This window comes from Semicossyphus pulcher, unplaced genomic scaffold (genome assembly GCF_022749685.1).
Source record: "Semicossyphus pulcher isolate SPU_LCO1_2020_fin unplaced genomic scaffold, fSemPul1.0.p SCAF_17, whole genome shotgun sequence".
Lineage (NCBI taxonomy): Eukaryota > Metazoa > Chordata > Actinopteri > Labriformes > Labridae > Semicossyphus > Semicossyphus pulcher.
Window position 1 is genome coordinate 26,512,520 of NW_027211681.1, and position 12,027 is coordinate 26,524,546.

The 12,027-nt window shown below is 39.7% G+C and overlaps 1 protein-coding gene across 3 annotated transcripts in view; it reads left to right on the forward strand.

The window, feature by feature from the left end:
- Positions 1 to 4,717: 4,717 nt before the first annotated feature.
- LOC138594394 (CREB3 regulatory factor-like) overlaps positions 4,718 to 12,027 on the forward strand; it is a 39,311-nt gene continuing 32,001 nt past the window's right edge. The window contains exons 1-2 of one of the 3 annotated variants that reach the window (XM_069665467.1): positions 4,718 to 4,805; positions 5,344 to 5,508. The gene's annotated coding sequence lies outside the window, so the exon portion shown is untranslated. Of the gene's footprint in view, positions 4,806 to 5,263; positions 5,509 to 9,795; positions 9,835 to 12,027 lie in introns of those variants that run through there. The other 2 variants (XM_069665466.1, XM_069665468.1) reach the window with 2 other exon arrangements.

The window sequence follows — 12,027 nt, forward strand, 5'->3', positions numbered from 1 at the left end:
TCCTGATGCTCCGGTGACATTATTAACATTCCTCCTGAGCAGACCGGATGGTTCATTTGTGAATGAAACACACACAAAGCCAACACAGCACACAGCAAATCCTCCGGTTTCAAATGAAATGCAAAGCCATTCGAGGAGAGGATCTAGATTCTCTGCATGACTCAGCACTCGACAAACCTGAACTTAACCCTGCACCCTTATACACACTAAACCTTATCTCACAAGGATAGAATAACAAGTTCACACAAACACGCACATCACTTAATTCCAGGGTTGTGTGGTTTGCGTGGCTTTTTGGAGTCCTGTTTGTGTTCGTGCAAAAAGAGAGATTTATGTCGACCTTCCTGTTGCATCTCTGCTGTTTTTGAGGTGAAAGACTGAGGCGGTTTTCCTATACTCACCTTGGTAATCCAGGATAAGGTGTCACACAATGACACAGCAAGGCCAAGCATGCATGTTTATTCATACTTGTTTCAATCACCTCATCTATCTTGTACAGGAAGGACAGGAAACACTTTGCAACAATGAACTCAAAATATACGTCTACACAAGGTATAACGGAAGATCATTCTTTTACACTCCTGTTGCAAACTCAGGAAGGAACTAGAGGAAGATATTCCATCAATTAATATACTTTTTTGTCAGGAAAATGACAGGAGCTATAAAGTCAAAGTCTTAACTACTGCCATTTTGAGGCTGGCGCAACCTGCGGGCAACGACTATAAGCTGCTTTTTTCCAAAACCCCCTCCCACAGCATTTTTCTGGTCCAAACATTTCTGCAACTCTCTGAAACTGACAATCCTCCATTCAGACACACTGTACACCTTCATTGGTCGGCTGTGAGAAGGTGAAGAAGAGTTAAAAATTCCTTACTCTAGCTCTCTTTTTCATTCTTTAGTCGCCAAGAGACCGTGTAAAATTGTGAACCATTACCCACATATTTAAACAATCAAATTAACTGGCTCTGATTGAACATAACCCGTCCCTTTGGCATTCTGTTTTCCACATAGACCTACAAAGCTAATGTTGTTATTATCAGAGTACATCTTTTATCCAGTATGTCCATGAAGATTATTGTAACACTATTAAATAAATAAAAAAGGCATTGGGACTCAAAATAATATTATATTATATTATATTATATTATATGAAATAAACAAGTTCAAAATGTAATTTAAAGTCATCATTAGTCATTTTTTATTTTTTTTGCTTGACATGGATCTGCCGTAGTTGGCCTCCGTTTATTTTGCGCTCGCCATTTTGTAATACCGCTTCTCGCCACCAGTGGCAGCACTGAGCGCACCGCTGCTGAGCAGAACTCCAGACAGTGGAAAGAAGAAAGAAAAATTAAACGCCATCTTTAATTTTTTCGCGCCTTGCTAAATCCCTATCGCTTTCTCAGAGTAGATTGTGTTTGATATTGTTTAGAATCATTAACTTTTGATAGCATGTAGCCTGATATGTCGCCCAGAAGTTAACTTTTCCTCCAGTAAGTTCATATTTTAATCTCTTGATTACCAGATATCGACCGAGAGTTAGAAAACACAACAGCATTGTATTAAGCTAACGTTAGCTAGCCAAACACATCAGTGTTTTAATCAACAGGTTGTAATTACTTAAGTGTTATTTTCATGATGACTAAACGTTAGCTGTTTCCTTAAAATGCTAATTTGTATCAGAATGGTAAGTTAATTTAAGTCAAAGGCAGGTTCAAGTACAGCTAGGAATCCCTAAGTAAAGTGAAGAAACAAACTAATGCAACAAAACATTGAATGTGTGCTGTTTATCTTTTTGCAGTCTGGGGAAATGTTTCAGTAATGTAGCTGCAGGCTTTGAACAAACGGTTGTGCTTGATGATGATTATGTTATATGAAATTATTCTTATTACCACCTAAGAGGACAAACATTCATCTATAATTCACAGCAGCAAATAAATGAGTGTTGGGGCCGCACTGCAGTCTCATTATCCATGATACAGATTATTGAGTAAACAACCCATCAAATCTTCATGACGTTTAAAAAAACTATAGTAGCAGCGACTTTGTGGACACTATTATATTCACTCCTTTAGAGCTGCACAAAACCCACTATCAAAAATGGCGGCATTATCCTATAAGTATGATATATCCAAGCCTTGACCTACATTTCTGTTTAAACAGATGAATGCCAAATTAATACACATTATTTAAGGCCACACACACACACACACACACACACAGCCTACAGGCCTTCACATATGGGATTTAACTGACAGACACAGATAAACACAAACACCCCACAGCTTATCCTCTGTAATATTCATAAAATGTGGCTTAATGTGTTTATGCGCCATGACAACCTACTTTTCCCCAACAGTACATTAAGATTTAACAATCTTTATGCAAACAGCTATATGAGCTGGCCTAAATAACACTTGCTGTGCTATAAAGGGGCTGTTTTTCATCACAAGAGAGCATCTGCAAGCCTGTTGATGCATATTTAATCTCTCTACATACATATTGACAAAACAATATAATACAATATATACTGTACAGTACAGCCTGACATATTTGGAAGCTGATACTTTATTTGGTAGCCAAAAATATCCAAGTAATAATACATATAATACAGCTGATATTTTTTCAAAAGGATACCCTGCATTTAATTGTAAAATAAATTATTATGAATAACAAGAGGTGGGTGATATGTATTAAATTATGTATCATGGTGTATATATACAGTATACATACAGATATCTAATATTGTGATATGTTTGCAGTGTAATAAATTACCAGAAAATCACAATTAATTGGTAAGATAATCATACAAAAATGGCTATATTTGGTTAATATTGCATATTAAATACTAGACAACACAAAATATCTACAGTGCTACAGTGAATTATTACATTGTCAACAATGGAAAATGCAACTAGTGATATTTATTTGCATCTGTTTTATTTGGAATAATGTACATGGCCCCTCTTCAAACCAAGAAATAAATAAAACATTTTTTGGATTTCTGTACAATTTTACTTCCAACATATCTGATACCAATGTATTCAAATATGTTGAGATAAACTGAAATAACTGATATCAGCTGCCTAGATTATTAATAATAATTTAAATTTATATTTATATTAACATTAAATAACATAAAATTTAATTCTACGTTTTTTTTTCTAATGTAAACTCAAGTTGCCTGTCTGTTTAGATCGATGTACAGTAATGTATCAATGTTCCGTTTTTGTTAAAACTGTAAAGTGGTGTTGGTTTATTTAACCATTTAAGTATGATTATGGTTTGTGGTGCTGTTAAAGTATTGTGTTAACTTGCAAGGTGTTACCCAGTTACCCAAAGAGAATAGTAGGCTACTTAATCACTTTTGTATTCATCAAAAGGTAAACCCATCAGCATGCTGTAAATACAGTAAGTTCACAGAGGTAGGAGTAGTTGTAAAGTGGCTGTTAAGTTGTTGGAAACCCGCTGTGGAGCCCGCCTGCCGGGGTCTATTCCTCTGTTTAGCATGTCGGTAAGGAGGTGAAGTGGTTCCAGCGGGATTCTTCTCTGAAGCAGCCCAGAGGCCCTGCCAGGGTCAATGGGTTCATAGCCCCGCTCCTCTCGGTGTCCTTAAAGACGGGTCGTGTGACCCCGCCCCTCTGACGACGCCGTGTCGTAGGTACAAACCATATCCGTTTTCACTGACTTTAATACGAGTGAAGTTACCAACGGTCAGCTAACACAAACCGGAAGTAAAGTAGTTTGCTTTTCAAAATAAAGGCTACACCAACGAAAACTGAAAAACTATTTTTTGCATAGTATAGTAATAATAATCATTATGTTTATGGAAACATATGAGTCAGGTTTTCATTTTAGACAGGTAAGTAAGTAGATGTGATGGATAGATTTTTGCACCAAATTTCTATACACAAATTAATTTTTTTTTTTTTTTTTACAAATGTAAAAATATAACTGTCAAACTCTCAAGGAAACGCTTATCCTATAGATTAATATCAGATGCATACTATTATAAAATCCCCGTGGTATGTGTATTGTTAAATTACTGTAGACCTTAAAAATCTTAAATAACAATTTCAGAAGAATAGTTTAAATGCTTTCATGTATATTTATAGGGATGCACAATATTATTGGCATGTTATCAGCATCGGCAGATATGTAATCTTTCTGTCGATATTTTCCACCCATAAAATAACGCTTTAATTATGCCTAAATGCTCGATGATTCCCTAAAAAAGTTTGACGTAATGCTACAACATTAACTTGGCACAAGTGTGCACGCGCACTGCCTGCACCACGCCTCTTCCGTCAACCATGAAGAAGAGGGCAAAATGTCTGCGGTAGGGCAGTTTTTGGTCACTACAATAAGAGTAGGCCTGTTATCAATTCTGCTGCAGGGGAGACCTGATGTTCTCTGCAATTAGATGGAAAAAAACGTGCCTAATTTATCAGTATCGAAATCGGTAATCTGCAAAAGGGTTGGAAAATATTGGCATGTTGGCAAAAAAAATCCAATATCTTACTGTTCTTTTTTTTAAGTACAAAAAATTGTATAGTTAATCTTTTACTACTATTGTATATTTAATTCGTATGTATTTATATAAATAAAGAACTTGAAATTTACTTCAGCACTGTATTTTTTTTTTGTACTAGACTTTTATTTTGAAGGCCGTGACCAGAAGTCTGATACACTAATCACACGAGATTGACAGTCAGTCTACGGGATTATTCGTGAACTCAAGTGCCCCCCAGTCCGCCGATGAGAGCTGAAACTGTTTTTACAGCTGACATACTTCCTATTTCCATCAGGTCAGTTACTTACAACTCCTTTCTCTACATTTACGCTCCGCCGAACCCGGAAGTATGTAGCTAACCGCTGCTCAAACAACAACAACACCTGTACGCCACAAAAACAACAACAAAGAGAACCTTATGCTTACACAACACGCCCTCCATCTCTCTCTGTACGTTTGTTTCTTCTTCTCTGTCCCAAAATAAAGTGGTTTTAAACTAAATTGCCGATAGAGAAAGAGTCCTCCTGTGTTTTTGTCACACACAGAGGGGGTCTGCTGTACAAATCTGTAAAACTTTATAAAATGAATAAGCTTTAGGGGAGAGATGACTGTATTCTCCCACCCTCTCTTCTACAAAACAGTAGGCTTGTGCACCAATGGAGGGGAGGGAGAGACATGAGGAGGAGGTGGTGGTGGTGGTGGAGGAGGCGAGGAGGCGTGGAGGGAGGGGGGGTATTCAACAGTCCTACTACAACCATATTTTCTGTCCCGTTTATCCGCCATATAGGCCAGCTCGTTACTACTGTAAACTAACTTCCTGCATGTGGCCGTAGGTTGAACTGGATTTCTGCGCTGCTGCTGCTGCTCTTGTCCACGCGGGCTCTGCTCCTCTTTGTGGATGGTGCGTGATAATATCATCTGGAGAGGCCGAGGCCGACATTTTACCCCGGTCCGGAGGAGCCTTAACTCCGAGGGGACATCCGAGGACACGCGATAAGGTAAAGGCTGTCTCACAGCTTCCTATAGGCAAAAAACTGCGCTTTTATAGCAAGTTAGTGCGCTGTGAAGTTATGGATAAATACTTACAACATAAAGAGGAAAATATGTAGGCTTTTAACGGTCTTCTATGATAAAAATGGCTACTTTCACACGGATTTACATACAGTAGCATGCATGGCACAGAACTGTACTTGGAATATTTTAAATGCACCAAATCCCAGAATATGCGCATGATTCCAGGAAGCGCTCTTAACTAATATTGTATAAATATTGATATTTTTAAATCAATTCTAGGGATATCTATACTTATATTCAATGTTTACATATTTTTTTCCATATTTTTGCGCATTTCTAGGAAGTTAAAACAGCTCAGTGTGTTTGGTTTTTTTTGCACTTGATATAGTTTGATGATCATGAATCTACATTTTATACCGAGTCTAACTTGCCTGGGCCTGTACCACCAGCAACCGGCAGCAGCACCTGCAGGTGGACAAACAGCAGCCAAACTTGCTCTGTGATTTATTCTTCGTGCAACTTTAGTATTTACTTAAAGCGCTAGGCATTATGGACGGAAAGCAGACTGTATACCTGCATGTGGCTGGACCTGTTAAACGTGAAGCCGATCCACATGCTCAGAAATCGGCCGTATTAAGAATTAATATTGGACATCCGGTGGCACTGCCAGCTGCGCCCCATTTTTATTGTTGTCTTGCGCTGAAAGGATCCCTGTTGTCTCGGCTGGATAGTCCGCGCGGCGCGTGGTGGCTGCTTTTGGTAAGAATTAAGGCTTTATCTTTAAAAAATAAAAATGCACTTTGTGTGAATGAGCAGTGTGAAACAGAGAAGAGGGTCTGGAGGTGGGAGTGCGGCTCCTCGGCTCGCCGTGCCATGCGGGACACGCTGCTGGCTGCCACCATGGCACCTTCTCTTCCCTACTCTGGCTCTGTGTGTGCTGCTGTTGTTCTATCCAGCTGTGCGGACACACGGCACCGTCATGCTCCACCGGTTTTGTTGCACTGATCGGTTCATGGCACATTTAACAGGGGTTTTATTTTCGGGAGAGAGCGGGACGCGCTCCGGATGGACAGTGAGCGAGGCGATGCGAGGGGCGGCAGACCGGGCCACTTTGGCTCTCCATCGTTACGGGAAACGGAGCTCCAAGGACACGGAGAGGAGAGGCAGGGGGCGCATCCAGGTCGTTAAGGGTGTTATATCATTTTTTCCCCTCCTTAGCTATAATTCAAGTCTCTTTTTCATTATTTTATTAGAGGAGAAAGGGAGATTTTCTTGGCGAGTCGGAGCTCTGTCCGTTGCCAGATTTTTGGAGCTTTAATTTGGCAAATTGGCCTCCCAGACAGACCGCCAGCCAGACCGCCTCTCCTCCCCTCGCTCTCCCGTCTCATCCTCGCTGTTTTCGGTCACTGTCTCCGCCATCACACAGCCTCTTTACGGACTCCTGTCCCATTTACTTTTTCTCAACCACGTTGTCGTCTCTCCGTGCGTAACCTCCATCCAACCGTAATCGTGTTGTCCTCTTATCACACTGGGAGTTTTTTTTTTCTTTTCTGAAGAGGCCTCCAGCTGCTAAAGGTTCATTGTCTGGTCAGACTGCTCATGCTCTAAATTTGCCTCATGGTCCAGTGTCAGAAGGACTTCCTTTCATGTTTGGTTGGCACATGTTTATATTAGAGGATGTGTGCTTTTTAATTCGCCATAGTCACTCGCCATAATAACACACTTTTATTTTGAAAGTTCTTTTAATTAGTTTTTTATTAAGTAGTAATACCATAAGTCATGAAAACAACTTAAAGTTACACAATGTTATTTGAAAATATTCAAATATCAGTGCACTAATGATGAAGCTCACTTTAAAACTGACTTTCATGTACATACACAAACTTTAATACCATGTTAAAGCTATTTGTGATAAAAGAAGAATGATTGTAGCCATTTTTAAAGCGAAAACACCAAACAATTTATTCCTCCAGCTTCCCATTTAGGAGGATTAGTTGTTTTGTTTTGGTCTTAAGTGATAGTAAACTGAATGCATGAGGATTATAGACTGTTTGTTGGACAACACAAACATTTTAAAGACTTTAGCTAATTATCATGACTGTTTTCTCCTATCATTTGATATAGCAATATAAGCTGATCAACTGGAACATTTCAGGCTGCCATCTAAAAGTTTATTGATGTCAGTTGAGTCATTTTGTAAGTCGTATCTCTTCACTTTTGTTTTTTAGCTGTGTTATTGCACACAGAGCAATGCAGGAGCAACATAAAGTCAGGCTGTAAACTTTACTCACAATCTTAAAATGACCCCTCAGTGTTCATTGTTCATGAGGTGATTGAAACAGATTAAAATAATGCGAAACTTCTTCATGTGGTGTTTCTCTGACCCTTTTCATTGGACCGAGGGTGCCAGGAGGGGCTGGAAGCTGAGCTGCTGCTAGCTTGTTTTTAGGTCAGGATTCGGGCATGCTTTATTATTCATGAGGTTTTTAACGGGAGCCAGTGGTCTCCTCCTCTCTAAAACAAACGGAAAAAGTAAATAAAAGTGGTACAAACTGAAATCTGTTTGTCTGATGCTCTTCAGGCAGTGCTTTGGAGGCTGCTAGCTAAGCTGCCACAACCTAGCTCAGCTTGTGTCTCTGATAACTCAAGATCCAGAGGTCTGGTGGCCAAAACAAGGGTGAAATGACGCGAAACACTGGTCCGCTGTAGATGCGCTTATGCGCTGCCGAAAGATAGCACTTATGGACAACTCTGATTAAACCGCCCCTTACTGATAAAGGTGACTTTCATAGGCTGATATGGGAGTTTGTTTTGGCACTGAACAGGAAGGCGTAGTCGAATCTTCTTGATGAAAGCTATAACTGAATGAATTGACATAATCTTAAGATAAACAGCATCATAATCATTAATCATATATTCTTAATTGGAGTAATAAAATATTATAGCTATGTTTTTTTTGGAGAACATCATGGCAGAGTACAATTTCATTTGATTGCACTGCCCCGTGTTACATAACAAGCTGTTGCAAGCATATGGAGTCATTTTAATTAGCATATCCTGTGCCCACACAATGCATTAATAATACATTAATTAAGAAGTCAGTTCTAAGGATACATAACGCCAAATTTTTTATACGCTTTAGACAGCATGGAAATGCACTCTGTGGACTTGTCTATATAACCAATGTAAGTGTCTTCTGTCATGCACAAACTGCGCTACATGAACCATAATCCCACCACACGGTGAATGTAAACATGCATGTTTGTGTTGTCAGTATGTATTTGGCGTAGTTGTCACATAAGCCGCAGTTGTGTTGGCATCCCACTCTGCTTGTGGAGCCTTGTTTACAAAAGACTGAACGGATGGTTGGCTGAACGTAAAGCCGGTGGTTATAGCTGGTTATTGACCCACGGTGGTTTGAGATGAAGCTATTTCCCTCCTGTTTCCTCTCTCGCTTTACCCTGAACTCTGCCTGTCAGGAGGAGAGCGTTTATGAGCACGGAGACCTTTGGACCAAGCCTATATTGAACCAACACACAATAAATGATTGCAGGATTGTTATTGTACGGAGGCACGACTGGCTCCTATATCAGCTGGAGTACGAACAAATATAAATACAACTCCATTTGGTGCGTCGTTTCTTGTGTAAATTTACCTTGTAAAAACAGCAAATACCTGGAACGCTGCAGTCAGATAAAGGAGATGAAAAGAAATAGCAGAGAGAACATCAGTGAGATGAATTAGTTTGCATATGTGTAAACTCTTTTTCTCGTGCTTTGATGCATTATATTTAAAAGTATAAGGATCTTGTTTTTAAAAATATTGTTCCAAGTAAATTAAAAAAACAGTCATAAACAACATCAGGCGAAGATGTGCTGTTGATACAAGCAGCTACTGATATAAAATGAACGTAGTTTTAATCCGTATGTAAACTCGCTCTGTTTTCTATCTCGAATGCTCCTGCTGTTAGCACATCTGCTGAAACGTTATGATAAAGATGTGTATCCTTTGTACGTTGGTGGCATTATTATCCATTCCACCAGTTTGTTATCTACTTCAAAACGCTGTATGTGTCTGATAAGTGTTTGTGTACACAGCATGTTTGTAGCTGGCTCCCTCCGTGTGCCAAATACCAGTTTTCCATGTGGCGTGCCAAGGCAGTGTCATAACCGCCCAGCCAATCCTCATTTCCTCATTCTTGTGTGCCTGAGGTCAATCCACAGAGAGCGTATTATGGCATTGTTCTCCAATAGCTGAGCCCGGGTCAGTGTGAGCTGCTCTTTCTCCTGGTTTTCCACAGGTACCGAACAGTAGGTCTGCATTGTTCCTCAGTGTGTGTGTGTGTGTGTATTAGTGTTACTCGATGTTTCATCATGTCCCCGTCTGAAAGGAGCTCGGTCGGTCTGATCGGCGCTTTGCACTGTGGCCTCCTCCTCTGAAGGAGAATTGGAGTTTTGGTTACACAGACATTAACTGATGCAGAGCAGCTCGGCAGGCGGAAAACTAGCTCTCATTGGTCGAGTTTAACCGTAATGGGTGGAGTCGAAGAAGCAGTTGTTTAGAGGACATATTAGGTTAAAGGATTCTGATAGTGAATCCTGTATTTGTGTTTTACGTAATAAATACTATAAAAAGAGAGAGGCCATGAGGGAAATGAGTGTCAGAAGCCGGATATATAATCTTCCTCTGTGCCATAGAGTGTGTTCCTTCCTACACTGTAGTTTGTTTTGACTAAATTCCACGCACACCATCCTGCTGCTGGGAACTCTCATTAGAGCATGTGTCCCCGCTTTTTAAAGATTTAGGCTTACATGTTCAGTGAGACATAATGCTGCCTTCACATGGTTTCAAGCAGACGGTAGACGGCAAACTGGATGTTATTTAGTCGACGAGAGCAAGACGGTGAAATTAGGTCAGGGAGAGACGCCAATGTTTTTGAGCACTGGCACATTTTTGGTGGCCCAAATGTAAAATTGCATAAAAACAATACAGAAACAACAATTAAATGCAACTTAACTTAACTGAAGGCTCAAGTTTTCTGCAAACATATGGTATATATATTTTCTCACCGTTCATTTGTTCACAGTTTATGCTGTATGTATGTGATGCTTAAACATGGTGGTCACAAGGGACACCTATTTGTAACATTCAGTGGCCATGGCATAACATTTTGTGGCCATAGTTAATGTCTCAGGCCTGCAGAGATTCAGCAACGGTAAAATTCAACTATGTGGCCATTTAAAGTTTAAATATTTTAACTTTTTTTGCCCTCATTGGCAATGAATTTATACTTGGATGTTACGTAGCTCCCTCACACAAGGAGATGACACGGGGAATGTAGACAACAAGGAGAAACATTTTTGGCGCGATGACACACAGTCCATCTCCTTACAGACAAACATAAACAAGGGATACATCAGTGCAGTTCTCCTTTCAGCAACCGTTTTGGAAATAAACTTTGTATGAACTTTGAGTTCAACAGTGGTTTTATGGTAACTTCAATGGGTACAGCGCATATTGGTCTGGTAGGATCCCATTGTATTCTGCACCAGCTTTGTTAATGACGGTTTTCCTAGTTTTGAGCAGGAGATTTGGAATTACTTCAGTTTTATGTTTTTTCTGTCTTTAAAACAAACAAAATTTCACTCTGAAGCTTTGTCAAAAGATAAAGCGGATATTTGAAACGATTAATCGACTAATCAGATAATGAATTGCACACTGGCTCTCATTTAGCTCTCAGCTTTTAAATGTAGTTGGAGGTTCTTTTAAGCATGTGCTAACTAACAATAAAGACAATAAATATGAGTTCTTCATTCAAAAATATGTTTTTTATAAACTTTGCTGCTGATTTGGCTCCTACTGAGCCAACGTTTTTCTCCATTTAAAACCAAGTGCTGATATAAAACATAAATCAACTCCATGATGCCTTCTCTTCAGATGCTCCACATTACCCACGTGCTCCCGCGATAAGCAAGGCCCACTTTACAAATCCTGCAGGTGATCCTTTTCTTTGCAGCGTTGAGGCTGAAATGCTCCCAGACAAGTTTTAGGACACGACGGTGTTGCATCGGCCGCCGACATTTTGTTATGTTTTGTTTAACTGTCGTTTCCCGGTTGCTGTTGTGCATGTGCAACTCTCAGCAGGGATAGTAAGGATGTGAGATGGCTCACCCCTCAGCAGCTCAGCTCTGGAAAATATTGTTACTAACTTGTGTCGCTTTGAACTGAAGTCCTCTCCATTGCCTCTACCCTCTTGATTGAGCTTTACTTTAAACAATAATGTAATTTTTCCTCTAATAAAAGGTCTGCTTTATAGTTCGTCCTTGTCTTTCCCAGCGCTCCTCTCCCACTTTTATTTCCCATTATATCCCACTTTACAGGTTTGGAAGCTTTTCAACAAATTAACAGCAAAATTAATTTTTTGATGCACCGTGTGATGGTAACAACACATGGTATTGAAAGAACAGTTGCTACTTGGTAATAATCCACACATTTATTTTCAA